Genomic DNA, 17,256 nt, shown 5'->3' on the forward strand with positions numbered 1-17,256 from the left:
AGTAAAATGTAATGACATTTGCGCTTGTAACATGACAAAATACAAAAAAACCCCAAAAAACCCAAAAACTAATGATGTATGAATATTTTTGTAGCTACTTTGTGAGGAAAATGTCAGTTGCAGAAAATGGATGGAAAACACGAGGGGTGTTCAGAAATGGAAGCCGCTTCCTCTCAGCGGGTGAGTGTGTGCGTTCCTCCCTCAAAAACAGAACGATGGCGCTTCCCTTGAGACCATATGGAGCAGATAACGAGCCGGTCCTCCAGCTCTCTTGCCTGTACAGCTCCCCAGTGGGATGCAGGAATCATTTGTGTTGGTAGGCACCTTATGAAAGTGGAACACGAACAAAGGTCAAAAGTGTGTAAATGTCGTATTCCCCCTCCTTAACCTCATCCTTGAACGATTCCAATGAGATTCAGCTGTTTTCAAGATGTGCATATGTCATTCTGTGACTCACTGGAGAGAGTGACTGATGTATTCCACTGCATTAAATCAGCATTACTAAATATCTCCTGAGTGCAAGCAACAGCTGCTGTGTATATTATTAAAATGTTTTGCCAAAAACATACCTACTAAGCATGAAGCCAAGAAGGGAGGAGGGTGGTAAAGATAAATGCAACTCACTAAATTTTAAACGATGTAAGTTTATTTGGGTAACTCAAGTCAAAGCAATCAACACTGTGAACAGCTAGCTGTGCTAACAAGCTAACTGTCTGACATGTGATCAAAGGAGCGTCATTTGATTGGCTAAAAGCTGAAGGTCGCCACACTGGCAGGTGAATGTTTGAAGGCTCTTTTTTTTTCATTTTATTATTTTTTTTCTATTTTTTTGCTAGTGAATTTGTAGCAAAGAAACTCAAGTATGTAATTGCACAAGATAAAAATGCAGTGTTATAGATTCAACGTGTAAAAAGTCTGATTTGATTGAGACTATATTTAATCAAAAATAGCCCTTCAGTTTAGCTTCAGCAACTAAGCTACAACTTAATTTCGTCTTTTCTTACATCAAAATAAGGTCTCAAACATACAGTTTCCAAAACTTAAGTCAGTTGCCTTCATATCAACGATATAAACTCTTTCTGCTGCTGTAAAAAAAAAAAAAAAACTTTTACTTTACTCACAATAAGTGGGCACTTAATCTGCTTCACAGAATGCTCAATGACGGGTTAATTCACCCTTCATCGTTTTGTACCCAGGCTTTACAAATTCTTCCCTGCCAGCTTTGCTTTTGTACTTGTAAACAAACCTTTTCAATTCCGTGTATTTAAAGCATTGCAAATCACATCGCTTTGGAATTTCAGTACTTTAATGTAATGGGGAGATAAATACAAAAACTATGTCATTGTGTAATTTAGTTGGTTTTCTGTTCACTTTGGCTCTGTTTACCATTTGGGGAGCTCCACGCCAAAATGAGGTATTAAAACGACCCAAAGTTGGTTTAAAAAATGGGAACCGTTTAGCCCCATTTCTGCACAGCAGACTAGGTTACACAAAACCAGCTTATATCACCAGTTGTCAAAATAGGCAAAAAATAAATCCCTTAAATTTAGGGTATGAAAAAAAATGTAAAATGTATGAAATGGAAAAAGGGACAAAGTCACCCAGTCCTACTCCATATATGAACTGGGGAAAGCTCCATTTTCTCTTGCTTCTCACTAAATTGTTTTCAAACCACAGAATTTGTATAAAACCCCTGTAAGCCTTCATATCTGCAGAGCGCATTCTTTTAACTTATACACATACTTAAAGGTTTTCTAGAGATAAACCATATTTATGTGATTGAAAGTTATTGAATTCATTAGGTACAGCTAGCTTGTACTGTAGAGGTTCTGTTTTCTGCTGAAAACCCTTTTGTGGAAATAGCCACTGACCAAAGATTAAAAATTTCTTTCAGTATTTAAAGATCTGTTTCTCTTCTGCGGGCTGATGGTGTAAACCTTGAATGTAATGGGATTAGTGTTTAATAACAGTATAAAATCAGATGGAGGATTTCAAATTGAAAAATTGAACAAAGTAATATGACCTTCTATATTAGTTGCACAGTTATTGGGACTACCACTGTCTGTTTCACTGCTAACCTGTAGGTGGGTGCGCACAAATGGCCTTTTAGTTATGCTTTGGAGCACAAGAAATAGATGAGCAGAAAGTCTCACCATCTGCTGCGCCGCTGTTTGAATCTCGAAACAAATGTTAGAATGTCAGAGTGCATTTGTGCTTTTCTCCTACTCTGTGAAGATACCGGGACTGCTGTGGCAACAGGCTGTTAGGTTCTGCAAATTAGACTGGGTTTAATCAGCGTCACAACAAACACTTGGGGAGGTTTCATCTCATCTGCCTCTGCACAACACAAGATGTGAAGGAAACTCACCTTCTTACTGGGATTATAGCGGTGTGCCTCAGTTTTCAGAGCACTTCAACGTATAGTTTCAACACAGCACATGAGTAAGGATTTCTAAGCTCAAACATTTTCTAAAGTCTTAGTGTGCTTGGCTGGAACACTAAAGCTTAATGAGTTTGAATGTGGAAATGGGTGCCGCTATTTTCAATTCTCCTCTGTGTTAACTCAACTGAATTAAAGCGGCAGTCTTTACTGTGCAGTCTTAAAATTTAAACCTTTACTCAAGCTGTGGTGCAGAGCGGACCAGGAGAATAGAGAATTATACCAACGGTGGTAGGAAGATACAAAGTGATTTTAGCAGCTAATGGTTGGTCTATATTATACTCGCATGGCAGTGATTGCAATTGTTCAGAATGGATTTTAAAAAGTTTCTTGAAGAGATATCTCGAAGTTTCAGTTGCAAAATTCATATAGTACAGTCAAAAGATATGAAAAACACAAATCCATCCTGCCTTTTAGCAACCGCTCAGGCTGGTGGTAGTTGAATAACTGTGTGAGAGAAATTTTTCTTTGCTCACCATACGCCCTTTTCTACCAATTCCTCATTATTTAATCTCCGAATGCCTGGCTGAGTGTCTTTGTCCACCCCTTTATGACCACAGTGTGCCCATCTTGTCATGTCTAAGAGGATTACGCATCATTTCACAAATCTCAAATCATCACAAATGGCTTTTTGGTACACCACTATAACTTCACTGCAGTCACGTCTGTTTTTATCTCTAGGCATGCACTCATGTTCAAAAAAATGTCACCTTTAAACTAACAGGTTTTATTGAAATTATGTTTGCCATCGATTCAGCTTTGTAAATTGTGAGAGCGTTTATTTCAGTCTTTCCAGTGCACAATACTATTCAATAAAAGAGTGGGGGTAATTGTTTTTAATGATTTTTTCTTTTATGTGCACAATAAACATAACAAAAGCAACTGTTGCAGACGGGATGGGAAATAAGCTTGCAGGGAACTATATTAAAACACATTTTTTTTCTTACACAGTCGTCTGGTTTATGATGAGCTGTAGTTTATCTACTTGTGCATTGCTCTGGTTTTAAAAATACATATAGTGCAGCAGGCAAATTAGCAAACTTTTTAAACTCTTCCAGTTCCAAGTTTCCAAAGTGATGCACATAACATGACTGAAGTAGCCACCTGCTGGGCCAATGGTTGAGCTCAGATGGGAGCCTACAAACTGAGACGAATCAAAACAAATCACGCATGCATAACAAGGTAAGGAGTTCCACTGTCCCCACACTAACTCAAGAAAACACACCCATTTTAATCAAAACAATTGCTTAGTATGATTGAGTTTTTGCATGGGTGCACGTGAGAGTATATTTCATCCCGCTTTCTGTGAAGTTTGGCAGTTTTGATTTTTCTAACAACTTGCATCATGCTCCAGTGATATCCAAAGACTTCCTATTGTAGCCCCTCATTTGCTCCTAAGTTGTTTTTCATTAAGCAGATTGTAAGTGCTTTCCTCACAGGTCTGCTTGCTGGCGTATTGCATGATATATGAGGCTCATTTTAGAGTTCAGCAATGGGAATACATGCCTAATGGGTTTGATACAAGGGAATACCTTTAGTAAAAATCAAACTTCCTTTGATTCAAAACTCTCCAACTGCAGCTGGTTTTGTTTGCTGGTGTTGTGTATGTACCAACCACTCCAATTAAAAAATAAATAAAATAAAAAAATTCCCTAGCTGTTTTGACTTGACATTTGTGGCTCCAGGTGCATTGCGTCACCAAAAGAAGGAAAGTGCAATCGAGCACAGAACTTGCAGGGTCGTAATGCAATTTTGTGCAACTACAGGGAAATCTAAAACCTAAAGAAGCTGCTATGGAAAGTGTTCAAACATAAGAATGCAATCTATCTATTTCTATCTCTCTAAGTCTCCAGCAAACAGGTGCAAATGCACAGCAAAGGACAAAACGTGCTGCAATGACAAACTCCAAAACATACAAACACAAAAAATGAAATGCGGCAAATAAACGCTACAAACAAAAAAATGCTGCGATTACAGAAAATGGAACCAAAAATCTACAATGCACAAAACAAATGCTAACACAAAATGCTACTAGAGACAAAATGCTGCAACCATCTGTTTGGAACATTCATGTGTTTGCAGAGCGTTTGTTTGTATGCTGCAGATTTGCACCTCTCAGCCCAGGTAGTAAACGGTAGCCTACAAAGTAAAAAATAGCAGTTCAAAGAAAATCCTGGCTGACTACTAATGTTATTTCGCCATAATTCTGGTTGAGTGGTTATCTGAAGAACTGTTGTCTTTCTGTAACTTTGAACTAGTCTGTCCCTTTCTCATCCAACATCAACTTGCAGTGAGCCAGTAGTTTCAGAAATGCCCAGACCAGCCAGAGTGACATTTCATACCACTTTCAAAGTCATTTTGATGCCCCGTCCTTTCTAGTTTGATGAGATCTCATGAGTGTTCTCTTAACCATGTTCGGATACCTAAATGTTGCCACCCTAATACTGGCGTATTCTCTATTTTTGATATCTGTGCAGTTGATGAAGTGGCTGGTGTCCATAGCTGGTGAAATTCAACAACCTCTGTTATAGACACAGGTTGGACAGGAAGAGGGAGAGGATTAGTACATTACTGGCAAAGTCAAATTTAAATTCCCCTCGAATTTATTTAGGTCATTGTGAAATACCAGCTTGGAGGACTGAATCCAGTACATGTCATATTGCTTCGGTGTATGTTTGGGAACTAATTTGATGTGTCAGGCTGTCTTTGGCATTTCAGGCATGTCATAGAGAGAAGATGGTTGCCTACATGTGTCATGGCAGGTTTGCTGTACAAAAAGGACATCTGAAAATGGTATCCTATTTGTGTGGTGGCTCCACCTTGTGATCTAGCAGGGAGATTAAGACGAATGGCCCATAAGCACCTCTAGTTTATGCCAAATTTGTTCAGGTGCTGGACAGGAGACAAGGAGAACCACAGAAAGCCTCCTGATCCTAGTTCTCAGTGTTTTCATGTATCTGTGGTAATCAGAGGTGCTGTCAGGAATCTTGGGCCCCATGACAAAAAATTTAATTGCCCCTTCCTCCCCTCCACGCAGCTGCTGTTACAATTTTTTGAGTCTATCTGACCCATCAAAAGTCACAATTTTAAAGGCTTGCAACTGCCTTGCTTTCTTTGGTCCAATACTGATAACTAGCACAATATTTACTGCTCATGAATTTTACATGCAACAGTCCACATACAGTATGCGAGTAGGTTGCTTATTTTTTTCTATTAGTTTTAGATGACTGTCCCCATGAGCAACAGTCATAGGCAACATGCAAAATATACATGAAGCAATCCAGACTACTCAAAAGATGCTATGTAGTTGCATTTTATTCAAGCTGTAGTACATAACTTTAATAACATATGTTCTCTCCATATTTGTTAAAGCTGTCATTATGTCATTACAGTTTGTTATGAGACAGATAATCTGTGAAAACAATCAATCTCCTGAGAATGAAGTAGAGTTTGAATTGATAATGATACTGGTTACTTTTATTTCAGCTTTAAGTAAAAATATTTTTTATATAGGTTACATACTGCAGTTTTAATTTCACTTAGGAGACGATGGGTCAGGAGGGACGTTGGTTAGAGCTGCTGCTGACTGACTCACCTGTTGTTAAGTGGTAAAAGGCACAAGGGACAAGTTAAATATATGAATATCTTGGTAATTTTTTTTCTTAATTCATTAGATGCTAGTGAAATGGAGGCAAACAGTCTGTAGCTAAGCTAACTATGCTGAATGGTTGATAATCTCACACAGTTTACCCACCTCTCTTGGAGAAAAACTGGGTTATAAATTGAAACTCTTGCCTTTTTCTCCCTCTCTCTATTTTTTTCTTTTTGAAAACCTGACTTTAATATTTTTCTTAGCAGCACAGTAGTTGCCACAGTCGTTCTTGTCTTCCACTGACTGCTGCTGAACACCTTCAAGCAGGAACGAACTATTTCATGCAGATCCAGGGGGGTTCAGGGCAAATATGGATGTGTGTTTTTTGGTCTGGGAGGGGTAACATTTAATTATTACTGCTAAAAACAATCTTTGAAAATACAATATGATCAATTTTGTAATTGACAGGGCCACAATTTTTTTATTTTTATTTCTATGAACAAAAATAAATAAATAAATAAATAAATAAATTGTGGAGGGCCCCCTGTTGGTCAGGGGCCCTTAGAATTGTCATAACTTTTCCCCCCTATAAGGCGCCCCTGGTGGTAATATCCACACAGGCCCCTGCAGGCACACCCAGCCTCCAAAACACCACAGTTCATCAGGGCACAATCCAAAGCCCCGAGCTTCCAGACTCTATTTCATCCCCCCAAGACCCTCACAATCTTACCCCAAGTATACAGCCAAATCCTGCCCCTCTGGTGGTAGACACCACACCCTCAACCCAAAGTGAAACCTCCATGCTGGACCCACCGCCACCCAAGGGCAGCACACAGATGTCCAGTATGCCTAGAGACAACACTGCCTCTCTGCCAGCATACTTTAGAAACTGTTAGTCATTTAGATTATTTGGGCTGCTTCATTTTCACAGTCATGTCAGAAAGGTTTAAATAACAGGAGGACACATTCCTAGTTTTAAGTACTGCTAAAAGGTGTTCAATGATTTGGAACAATAGGATAGGATGATTTTTTTTTTTTCTGAGTAGGCAGCTGGTTTGTGTGTTTTTGAATTTCTTGTGCAGCCCTTGTGTATAATTACTAGATTTGTATTCAGGGCATTCAGAGTTGGGTGGTAACAGATGGGTATTTGTTCTGTGTGTGCCAGTCGGTGTTGATTTCAGTGAGTTAGATACAGTGCTGTGAAAGTGAGTGTGTACAATAGTGTGAGAAGGAAAATAATGATTTGTCATTAGTTATATTAAAGGCTTTAGCCTCAGCTGCCTGCTTCCTGTCCTTTTTTGCATCATATTTCTCCACTGCGTGACAAACTCAGACCTAAACTGCCTGTAAAAGTTTGTAAGGCGTTGTATTTTCCAACGAACCCTCTGACTTTGTCTCCTTCCCAGCAGCAGCAGGCAGAGATGCATTTCCAGATCTGTAAATTTTTCTGTTGCTAGTTTTATTGAGGTTCCTCTTGGAAATTTGTTGCGTCTTACATCTTTTTCCTCCACATTAGATCCCCCCCGCCCGCCTCTCTCCAGTCATTCGTGTCTCAACGCATCCATGAAACGGGCCAGTTTTAAATCGCATTTAAACAGCTTGATTACATTGCTATTCAAGAATGAGCACTCTACAAATAGTCAAATATTTGGATGGACTTCGAGGTTGGATTAAGCTGTCCTGAAGTGGATCTGTAATTAGTCAATTCCTCCTTTCCAATAGCTTGTAATCCAAGCCTTTCATCTTGTCTCCAAGGTGATTGCAGCAAGTCATCTTCCTCCTCCTCAATTAGAGGTAACCCTCGTGCCGTTGAATCGTCGAGTCCACTTGCAAGTTTCACACAAAAGCCACATTAGACTAATTATTGGTTTTGCAATTTACCTGTGATTACCTGCAAATGTGAGGGGAAAAAACAGTCTCAAGGCCTAACTGGCAGCTGACTACAATTTTACCACATTTTACAAATCAGATGCTACAAGCATGAATCAAAGGTTCTGAGGCCAAAAAAAAAAAAAAAACATTGAGAAATAATCTTTAAACCCTAACTGATCAATTTTGAGGATATACATTAAGACTATTTCATCTCAATATGAAAGACTATAAACATAGTCCAAGTTTATTGCGTAAATGTAGTATTGTGTTAATCAACCACTTAAATTGTCAGGTAGTGGTGTGTTTTGTTTTTAATTAGAAATGTAAAGTTCTTCTTTAACCTATGCTAAGGAAAATAATAAATGATAATAGATTCATAAGTTATAGTTAAGTGTAACAAAACATCACCAGACAATCTCTCCATCACCGCCATGTTTCAATGTAGATCATATGATGGATTATTCTTTAAATATTTGTTTTATGTTGAACTTCTGCTTAAAAGTCTCTTGGTTGTACAGGACTAGCATTACTCAGCCCTGGTTGTATCTTGTGAAATTTATCTCATATTTCCACAAAATGTGGTCAAACATACTGGTGGCATCAATTGTTTTCATGTATCTCTTCACATTTTCCCCATAATACATCAAATCTTTATTTTTTTAAAAAAGTTATTCGTCTTTACTTAAGTAACCTTGGTCAGATTTTGGCTTTCACAAAACTCTGAAAAAGAGAATTTCGGCAGCCATTGACTCAGTTTTTTAACTTTTAACACAGTTCGTAAAATATATTCATACATTATAATAAGGTAATAGTGAATAACGGTTCCCTTTACTTTTTTAAATTAAAAAAAAAGGGACCTGAAGTGAAATGAAAACATTAAATAGACCCTAAGCACAAAAGAGCAGTGAAATAATTATTCAAAACAATTCACTCTTTCATGTTTAAACTCCATCTTCTAACGTAATTTTGATTTCAAAGACACAAACGGGTGCCTTCTTTACTTACTCCTACTCCTAGGTGTTATATAAGCCATTTTGATGCATCCTTTAAGGATTGAGCACAGCTGATAATGGCTATTTAATGGGCTGCTAACATTTGAAGTCAGTTTTCAGAGGCAAAGTAGACGGGGTGTAAAGCGGTCTTGCTGGGCGAGTCCCATGGCTTCGGTGGTGAAGCATTATCACCATCAGACCTTCTCTGCTACAGTCTGCCACTGAAGAGCTCCTGGGAATTAATGGCTCGCTGGGCCATTAATTCACTTGCTCGCTTATACAGAAGTCTGCGAGATAAAAACTGGGTAAAAGACCTTAGACAACCATCGATTCAGTTCATTATCTGTGTCTTAAGCTCTCTGCACTTTAACACATCCGAATGTACGTGACGGCATTCATAAATTACACCATCAAGATGAAACATGGCAGCGCTGTTTTTCTTGCTTTGCTTTTGCTTTTTCCTGAAAACATGAAAAGACCAGGAAAATGTGACCAGGAATACGTGGAGGTTTTGGATGAATTTTCAAATGTACTCCATGTCTTATTCTTTTGTTCTGCCTTTTTTTTTTGTAGTTTCCCCCATTGAAAACCTTTGGTTCTGCCTTTGCTGAAATCAGTCTCCCTTCTGTTCATTTGTGCCGCACAATGGTCGCTTTTCTGTTTCCTTTTTTCATCTTCCGTCGGCGGCGATTCTTTTCGTCTCAATCTTTTAGCAGACTTAAACAAGTCCCTTGTTTAATTTCATTTACTTTTTACTTCCATCTGTTTTCCCTGGAACTTGTGTCACTTTACCAAACCAAACCCTCTGTTTGTGTTGCACCAATTATCTCTCTTTCCTCTCATTCAGTTTCTTCATCTTTCATCTCTATCTCCCTCTGCCTTTCTCTGTTAGATGTTTCCTCCCATAGACTTTTTTTTCTTTTTCTCATCAGTCCCCTTTTCTTCCCTTTTGTCCCATGCCTTCTTTTCTGTCTTTACGCTTTTGCTAAACATCCCCTCATTAGTTCTCCCGCATCTGTTCCAATGATTGCTTTTTTTATCTTCCCTGTCGCTTTCTTTTACACTTTGCTTTGACAAGATGATTGCCGTTCACCTTTGCTGTCTTTTCTCTTCTTTTTTTAATTTTCTCAAAAGTTTTTGTTTTTAAAACGTTGTCCCTCCTCACCTCTTCTTATTCTTTCTCTGCATGCAGATTTGTTGATACCTTCACGGCTCGTCGAGTCAATGCCTCGTTTCTCCTCTAAAGTGATTCAATTGAGTTATTTCCTATTGAAAAGTTTTACTCTGCCAAAATTCTGCTCTAAAGATGTTTTGGCATTTGATAGCCATGAGTAGAACAGTAATCAAGTCTGTTTTGGATTAAGTAAATGAAATTAAAACAAAAAAAAATAATGCAAGTTATTAGTTCCTACATTCAAAACGAGGATTTTTTTTAAAGCTCCTAAATATTAAATATTCTCCATATCAGAGGTGTACAGATCTTGAAGCATTTAACATTCAGCTGGAGCAAATTTGGGACATTTAACTATGATTATTTACTTTTATTTTATTCCACTTTCACCATTGATTTTTTTATGCTCACTTTACTCTCATTTTTCTTTCTTTCTTTCTTTATTTCTTGTATTTGGTGCACTGGCTGAGGTAGTCTCCAGGTAAATTTGCCCCCTTCTCCCATTTGACAAAATGTACCCAAGGCAGGAACAAATTGACTCCCTGTGGCAGATTGCTACTTTTCATGCTTGAAAATAGTTGGGTGGGGAAAAACAACTGAAACTGCAAAAGTATGAAATTGAGAAGGAGCAAGATGACAAGCAGCCACTCGGGTATAGCAACAGTCTGTAACTTTGAGTCTATTGCCTCCTGTAATAAACACACAAAGCAATGCCTAAATGCTGCACATACTGGTAAAATAAGACATTTGTGTACTGGATTTAAAATCAGACGCCGTCGAGATGAAAATCAGCCTATTCTGGTCATCAACTTTGTATAAAACCAACTCTCATCTATATCACTAAAAGCACTTTAGTGGACAAACCCTGCAAGACAATGTGCAAGGCACTTTTTTAACAGAAAGTTAAAGAAAAACTAAATGGGATATTGTAAAGTATTCACTGTAGTTGGGTAATATACAGTATGTTTGCCTTTGCAGCATAGTAGGTTTGCAACCCATTTATTTCACATTTTCTCAAAACTATTGCAATAGAACATTAATGGGAAGAAGAAATGGTGATTGTCTGGGATCTTGAAAGACAGTTTTTCTCTGTCTGGTCTCAGGGAAGATTTGACTTTTTTTTTTAGTATTTATTTACTTCTCTGTTTTCGGGTTATGGTGTTTTGCATTTCATGCCCACCGCACCAAGACCAGAAGCTCGTGGTCTTGGTGGTGGTGGGGGGGATAATTCGTGCAGCACAAAGGCAAGGGGACAAATTATGAGCAAAAATAAATAAATAAAAAAAATAGAGACAGATGGACTTGGGCACAGACAGTGGGGGGAACCGACGGTAGAATCTCAGCCACAGCCATCTTCTGTTGGGTAAATTAGCTAGATAACATTCCTCAGTGCCAGTCCTCATCTCATTAAATGGGAACTAGCGCTGGCTATTAAAGGGCTGAGTCAAATTTTGAGCAAGCAAACAATTCCTCAAACCGACTCAGATCAATTTGCAGTGTGTGCGCCTGCAATAAATGCGGCTAAGTTTTCAGATTTATCATTCCTTGCGCAGCATGGCAGCAACATTTTATGGTCATTGCAGGTTTTTAGTAAAACCTGCAAAGCATGTGCATTTGCATGCGTTTTTAAATCCACATTTAAAACGCATTTAAAGCAAAGAAATCCCATGTGTTCACATTCAGCAATCAGCGCACCTGACTCAAAGCGAGTGTTTCAGGGTAACTGCTCGGAAACGACACGTGTTCCACCACCCGACTGTATGTCTGAGATACAGAGGCAATGTGTACGTGTAAAGCATCAGGGTTAATTAGCATCACTCCACTGCCATCTATCAACCTAATGCTCAGTCTCTGGCCCTTGACAGCTCCATTACCGCCAGACACACACGAGGGCCAGTTTAGGTCATTGTCGGGCCTCTCTGTTCGCCGTACGAGAACAGTCATACTTCAAAATATCTGTTTTATGAGAATATAAGGACTGAAAGCAGCAGCAGCAGCACTAGCAGCAGAGATGCTCATGGAGTTTCCAGTTATTAACTATTCAGCAGGGTTCATGAGATAAATGTCTTTGAGATACGAACAAAAAAGCCACAGACCTAGATTTTTCTTTTTCCTTCTCTGAAGGTACAACTCCTGTTTTTAGTTATCAGCTCGGTTCGCATGTGCAGTCCAGACTGATCTATTCTGGGGGATGAACCTTTTCCCCACCACTGCCAAGACCATTAAGGAATAAACAGCATAGAAGTAAATGTCTATTTTGGCAGGTTTTCTTGGATTAAAGGATATTGATTTTGCTCCAAAAGTGTTTCTATTGATGTTTTAACAAAGCATGATTAGTTATGTGAGTTATTAGAAGCAACCTATACATATGTTTTTTGTTTTTCTTAACTGGACAAAATAACAAAATAAGATGGTTGTATGTGTGTGTATACATTTCGTTATTGACAGAAGACATAGTCTACTCCTTCTTTGCTTAAGGGGGAATAGATTTCCATTTTTATGGATGAGAAAAGTCTACTTCATGTTTTTACTGTGATTAATTTATACTTAGAAGACAGGATGTTGTTTTCGGTAAAAACCACACTACATGAAATCAGCGGTTTGTCTTTTTACATGACTGTAATGCACAGAGTTATGGATCTTTATGAATAGTGAAATTTCAGCATAGTAGGTGTCGCAAAGATTCACCATGCATGTAAATAAATAGCAAAATGAAATTGGCTTGATTGATCTAACATTCATCACTGTATTGGGATATTACAAATAATTAAAGAATGTTTTTGGAAATCTTTCAAATCAACAGAAATGCTGTTGAATCATCTCAGAAAATATATTTTTAATTACTATAGCTATATTGTTTCTTTTTTTTAGCTATTTTTAAATGCACAAGTGAAAAAAACATGAGTAAGTCAGATTTTGAAATCTGTGTCTCTTTTCAAATACAGAGAATCTCGGGAGATTGCTTTGTTTTTGCACCCTTTGGTGAAAAATGCAGTTCACCTAACGTCAATTAATTAGAAATCAAGGTCTGCTTTCCTAACAAGGTTTTGTTAATAAATATTCATTTGCATGATTCCACTTCAGCCCTACTTTACAGAGAGTTTACAAAGAACCAAAAACAATCTCATTGTGTGAAGGTATCGGTAAAAGGAAGGGATCAAAATCAATGGAAATTGAATATGGAGATCATCAGTAACACAGACAAAGCTGCAGGAATTTCTGGTTTTCTACACTTAACCACAATCTGCTCTATTCTTTGTCTGGACTAAAAAGCATTTTCCTTTCAAAGAACATACCTAGAGTATGGAGAATCTGTTGTGCGCTCATGAAACTAAACGTAGAGTTTTGGACTGTGTGATTTCAGAAGTTTGGCATAGCTCAGCAAAGCCTGACCAGAAAGCACAATAACATTTGATAGGAAATTTATGAGCTGGAGATTACTGAAGAATCATTAAATTATCATTATCACATAAAACTCTGTGATATGATCTTTTGTCATTATTGATCTCCGATAGCTTCAAAGGGCTTTGCCTTTGCACCAGTGTCCCCTTCTTTGGACTTTATCTCGCAACCCATTTTGATATATTTTCAAATGGCAACATAGATCAGCAGCTTCTCCAATAATTGTTCCAGTCTTCAGTGTGCATCTAATTGACAGACTTGACCATCTGACACCGTTATCCCCCCCGGCTCCACCGAGACGAATCCGGAACGTCATTGAGCGCTGATTGAGAACCGCGCAATGACACGATTACAGACAATTGTGTATCGAGACACAAAACAATACATCACCCCGCTGATAAGCATGAGAGAGTGAGAAAGTGTTAATTAAAACACATCAGCCTGCTCCATTTTCTTGGATACACTTGTGATTTCCTCTCTCCCCCTCTCACATGCTCTCACACATATTCATTAGAGCAAATGGAATTAAGGGGATTGAAGGAATAATCTTCTTCCACAGCCATGTGGGGGAACCAAGCCATTAATTTCCCACCTCCAGTTGCACTTGCTTTGAGAAACCTTGTTGGTGCAGGCATTATGTTAAATATGCTCACTCCGACTGAGTTTTTGTACTTATACACACCGTGTGTGTGTTTCTGATTGACCATTAGATGCAGAGCTATAGGAATGTCTGGCAAGATGTCATTTTCTTAGTGCGAATGTGGATAGTATTGGGTCTAAGCCTGCAGCAAACAACACTGGATGTTACTTCATTTGTGCTCTGCTCTCTTTCTTTTACAGCTCTAGATTTTCCTTCTCTATTCAGAGTAATGTTTTGGGAGAAATGACAATAAGACGACTGTGCTGCGTATAGATGAATGTGACTCTGTCTGTGGTGGTCTGTTTTCAAATTGAGGCGAGAAATAACAAAAGATCAAAGTATCAGGTTTGCCCAGGTCACTTGGTTTCTTTCTTGTAGCTGTTGTAAACAGACACACAAAAAATATATTTTTCCAGGAGTGCATTCAGGCCTCTTTGAAATGGATATTCACATATTTAAATGTACACCGAGTGGGGAGACAAAGAAAATAGCAGAGACGAACAGACATTAAGTCACTCCTACGAAGGCGCATGCAGTGCTGAGCCAAATGCACACAATTTGTTTCCTCAGTTGTTTCTGTTTGCCTGCATGCCTTTTGATTTGTTTATCCCAATCCTCCATGAATTATACATGCCCATCCTGGACTTTATGAAAGTTTCCAATTTTGTTCCCCTGACAGAAGAAGCTAATAACAATGCTCACATGTCCTATACATGAACTCCTGAGTTCACTGATAGGAGTGAGCAGTTGTTTAGGAACACAGTTACAGTCTCTGAAGAGTAAGGTGTTTTTGATTTAGACTTTTCTGTTGATTGAATAGCCATGTGGTTAAAAATGTGACTGTATGCACATTTTGTGTCCATATATATATATATATATATATATATATACAGTACAGACCAAAAGTTTGGACACACCTTCTAATTCAATGGGTTTTCTTTATTTTCATGACTATTTATAAGGCAATAAATCCCACTTATTAACCTGACAGGGCACAACTATGAAGTGAAAACCATTTCAGGTGACTACCTCTAGAAGCTCATCAAGAAAATGCAGAGTGTGTGCAAAGCAGTAATCACAGCAAAAGGTTGCTACTTTGAAGAAACTAGAATATAAGGGGTATTTTCAGTTGTTTCACACTTTTTTGTTTAGTGCATATTTCCACATGTGTTATTCATAGTTTTGATGCCTTCAGTGTGAATCTACAATGTCAATAGTCATGAAAATAAAGGAAACTCATTGAATTAAAAGGTGTGTCCAAACTTTTGGTCTGTACTGTGTATATATATATATATATATATATATATATATATATATATATATATATATATATACATTGGTAGAAATTTACTAACCAAATAAAAACAATGTGGCACAAGATCTTACTGTCTCAAGCATGGGCGAACCCCCCCCCCCAAATAAAATAAAAAATCATAAAAGAAACCTATGTATTTAAACAATATTATTATGAAAAGGCGAAAGAAACAAAGAACCAAGTAAATCCACCATGCATCAAAGAAAGAAGAAAAAAAGAATTTGTAGGTCCACCCCTCCCATTGTTAGAACAATGGTTCAGTCCAAAGTGTAGGCGGAGCAACAGCAGCGCTGCGAATGGAACAGACTCCGATGAGGAAGTGAGGAGCTAGCTGTTAGCTGTTAGCGGTGGCTCTGCAGTACAAACAAAAAACCTCCAGTAAGTAAAAACATAAAGCAAAAGACATGTAAACCTTTCATTTACTTTCACTGCTTAATAGGAAGAAACACATTAACAATAAAAAAATCAGACAACTGTTCATTATTTTATTACTTTGGCTGAATCATGATGAACAGCCCTGTTATGCCTTGGAAATCAAAACTAGCAAAAATGGCTGCATGGCTTTGATACACTTAAACTTTTTTTTGTCGAATGTAGCACATATCTAAATTATATTTAGCTCTTTACCTTTTGTGTTAATGATAAGAGTTTGAAACGGGAGGGACTAAGCACTACAACTAGCCGACGTGTGGGGGCCGAGAGCAGACAGAGATAAACGGAAATTTATGATTTTATTTCTTACAGTCTTCAACATAGAGCCTCTAAAACCAAACACACCCAACAAAAAAAAAAAAAATTAAAAAATCGGCATATTTTTCTACAAAAACATTAAGTTTAAGTTATACTTCCCAGGTCTTCATTATTTCTACCTACTTATGGATTCTCAGCCGTCCAGGACATGGCGAAACCAAAAAAGATTTAAGCATAAAGCAACTTCACATGTTATAATTTAAATAACAAATAACTTGTATTTAGAGCCACTACAATAAATAAATATTTATGAGGAATTTTGTCAAGTGGAATTAGTCATTAAAACTTTTTATTGATGGCCTAAAATGTTTGGAAAGGTGTACCAGAGATGATCTGTTCCACTGTTCCTCTAAAAATGTTGAGATATCTGTTCATATCTAAACATTTAATTTTAGATCCACTTTTATGGGTCTCAATAGTTTGTGTACTGAGAAAAACATATGTTTGAGCGTTTTTGGTCTTGCAGCTTAAACACATTAAAAAAACTTTTTAAACCACCATTTGTTGTTCTTCGGTGGTTCCTACTTTTAATTTCCTCTGCTTGTGGCTGCAATGAAATGTCTATGCTGTGGTCAATTTATTACCAGAATAATAATAATAAATAAAAATCATTTTTTTTAGGGCTATTCACACTAAGATTTATTTCCTCTGATCCAGTGGTCCTTTAACTGTCATTCCAAGTGCCCTGTAAACTATTTTGGGCTCATTATTTATATATTTATACATAAAATATTATCCTTCCCTCACTTTGATTTGAAGTGAATGATTAATGGTGAGTTAAAGTCTTAATTTGTTATTTATCAAACCAAGCGCGGGCCAATGCATTGATCGTGAAAGTCAGAGCCATTTAAATCTGCTTACAGCAAAGCTCCGGAGCCATCAAAAGTCTGGCAAAATAGATCCCTAACCTTTTAAAATGGCAAGGGACAAGTGTAGACGGTGGATGGCAGAGATTTGAGATGAAGCCCAAAGGGAATAGAGACAGTGAGTGATGATCTTCTGCAACATTCCAGTCACACACACACACACACACCCACCATCTGTCTTAAACTCTTTACTCTGTAACCAACTGGATTTGCTAC

The 17,256-nt window shown here is 37.8% G+C and overlaps 1 protein-coding gene across 1 annotated transcript in view; it reads left to right on the top strand.

Moving 5' to 3' along the window:
* grm8a (glutamate receptor, metabotropic 8a) overlaps window positions 1-17,256 on the top strand; it is a 227,511-nt gene that overhangs the window by 87,299 nt on the left and 122,956 nt on the right. The gene's annotated exons all lie outside the window — the stretch shown is intronic.

This window comes from Xiphophorus couchianus, chromosome 17 (assembly GCF_001444195.1).
Source record: "Xiphophorus couchianus chromosome 17, X_couchianus-1.0, whole genome shotgun sequence".
NCBI classification, from domain to species: domain Eukaryota; kingdom Metazoa; phylum Chordata; class Actinopteri; order Cyprinodontiformes; family Poeciliidae; genus Xiphophorus; species Xiphophorus couchianus.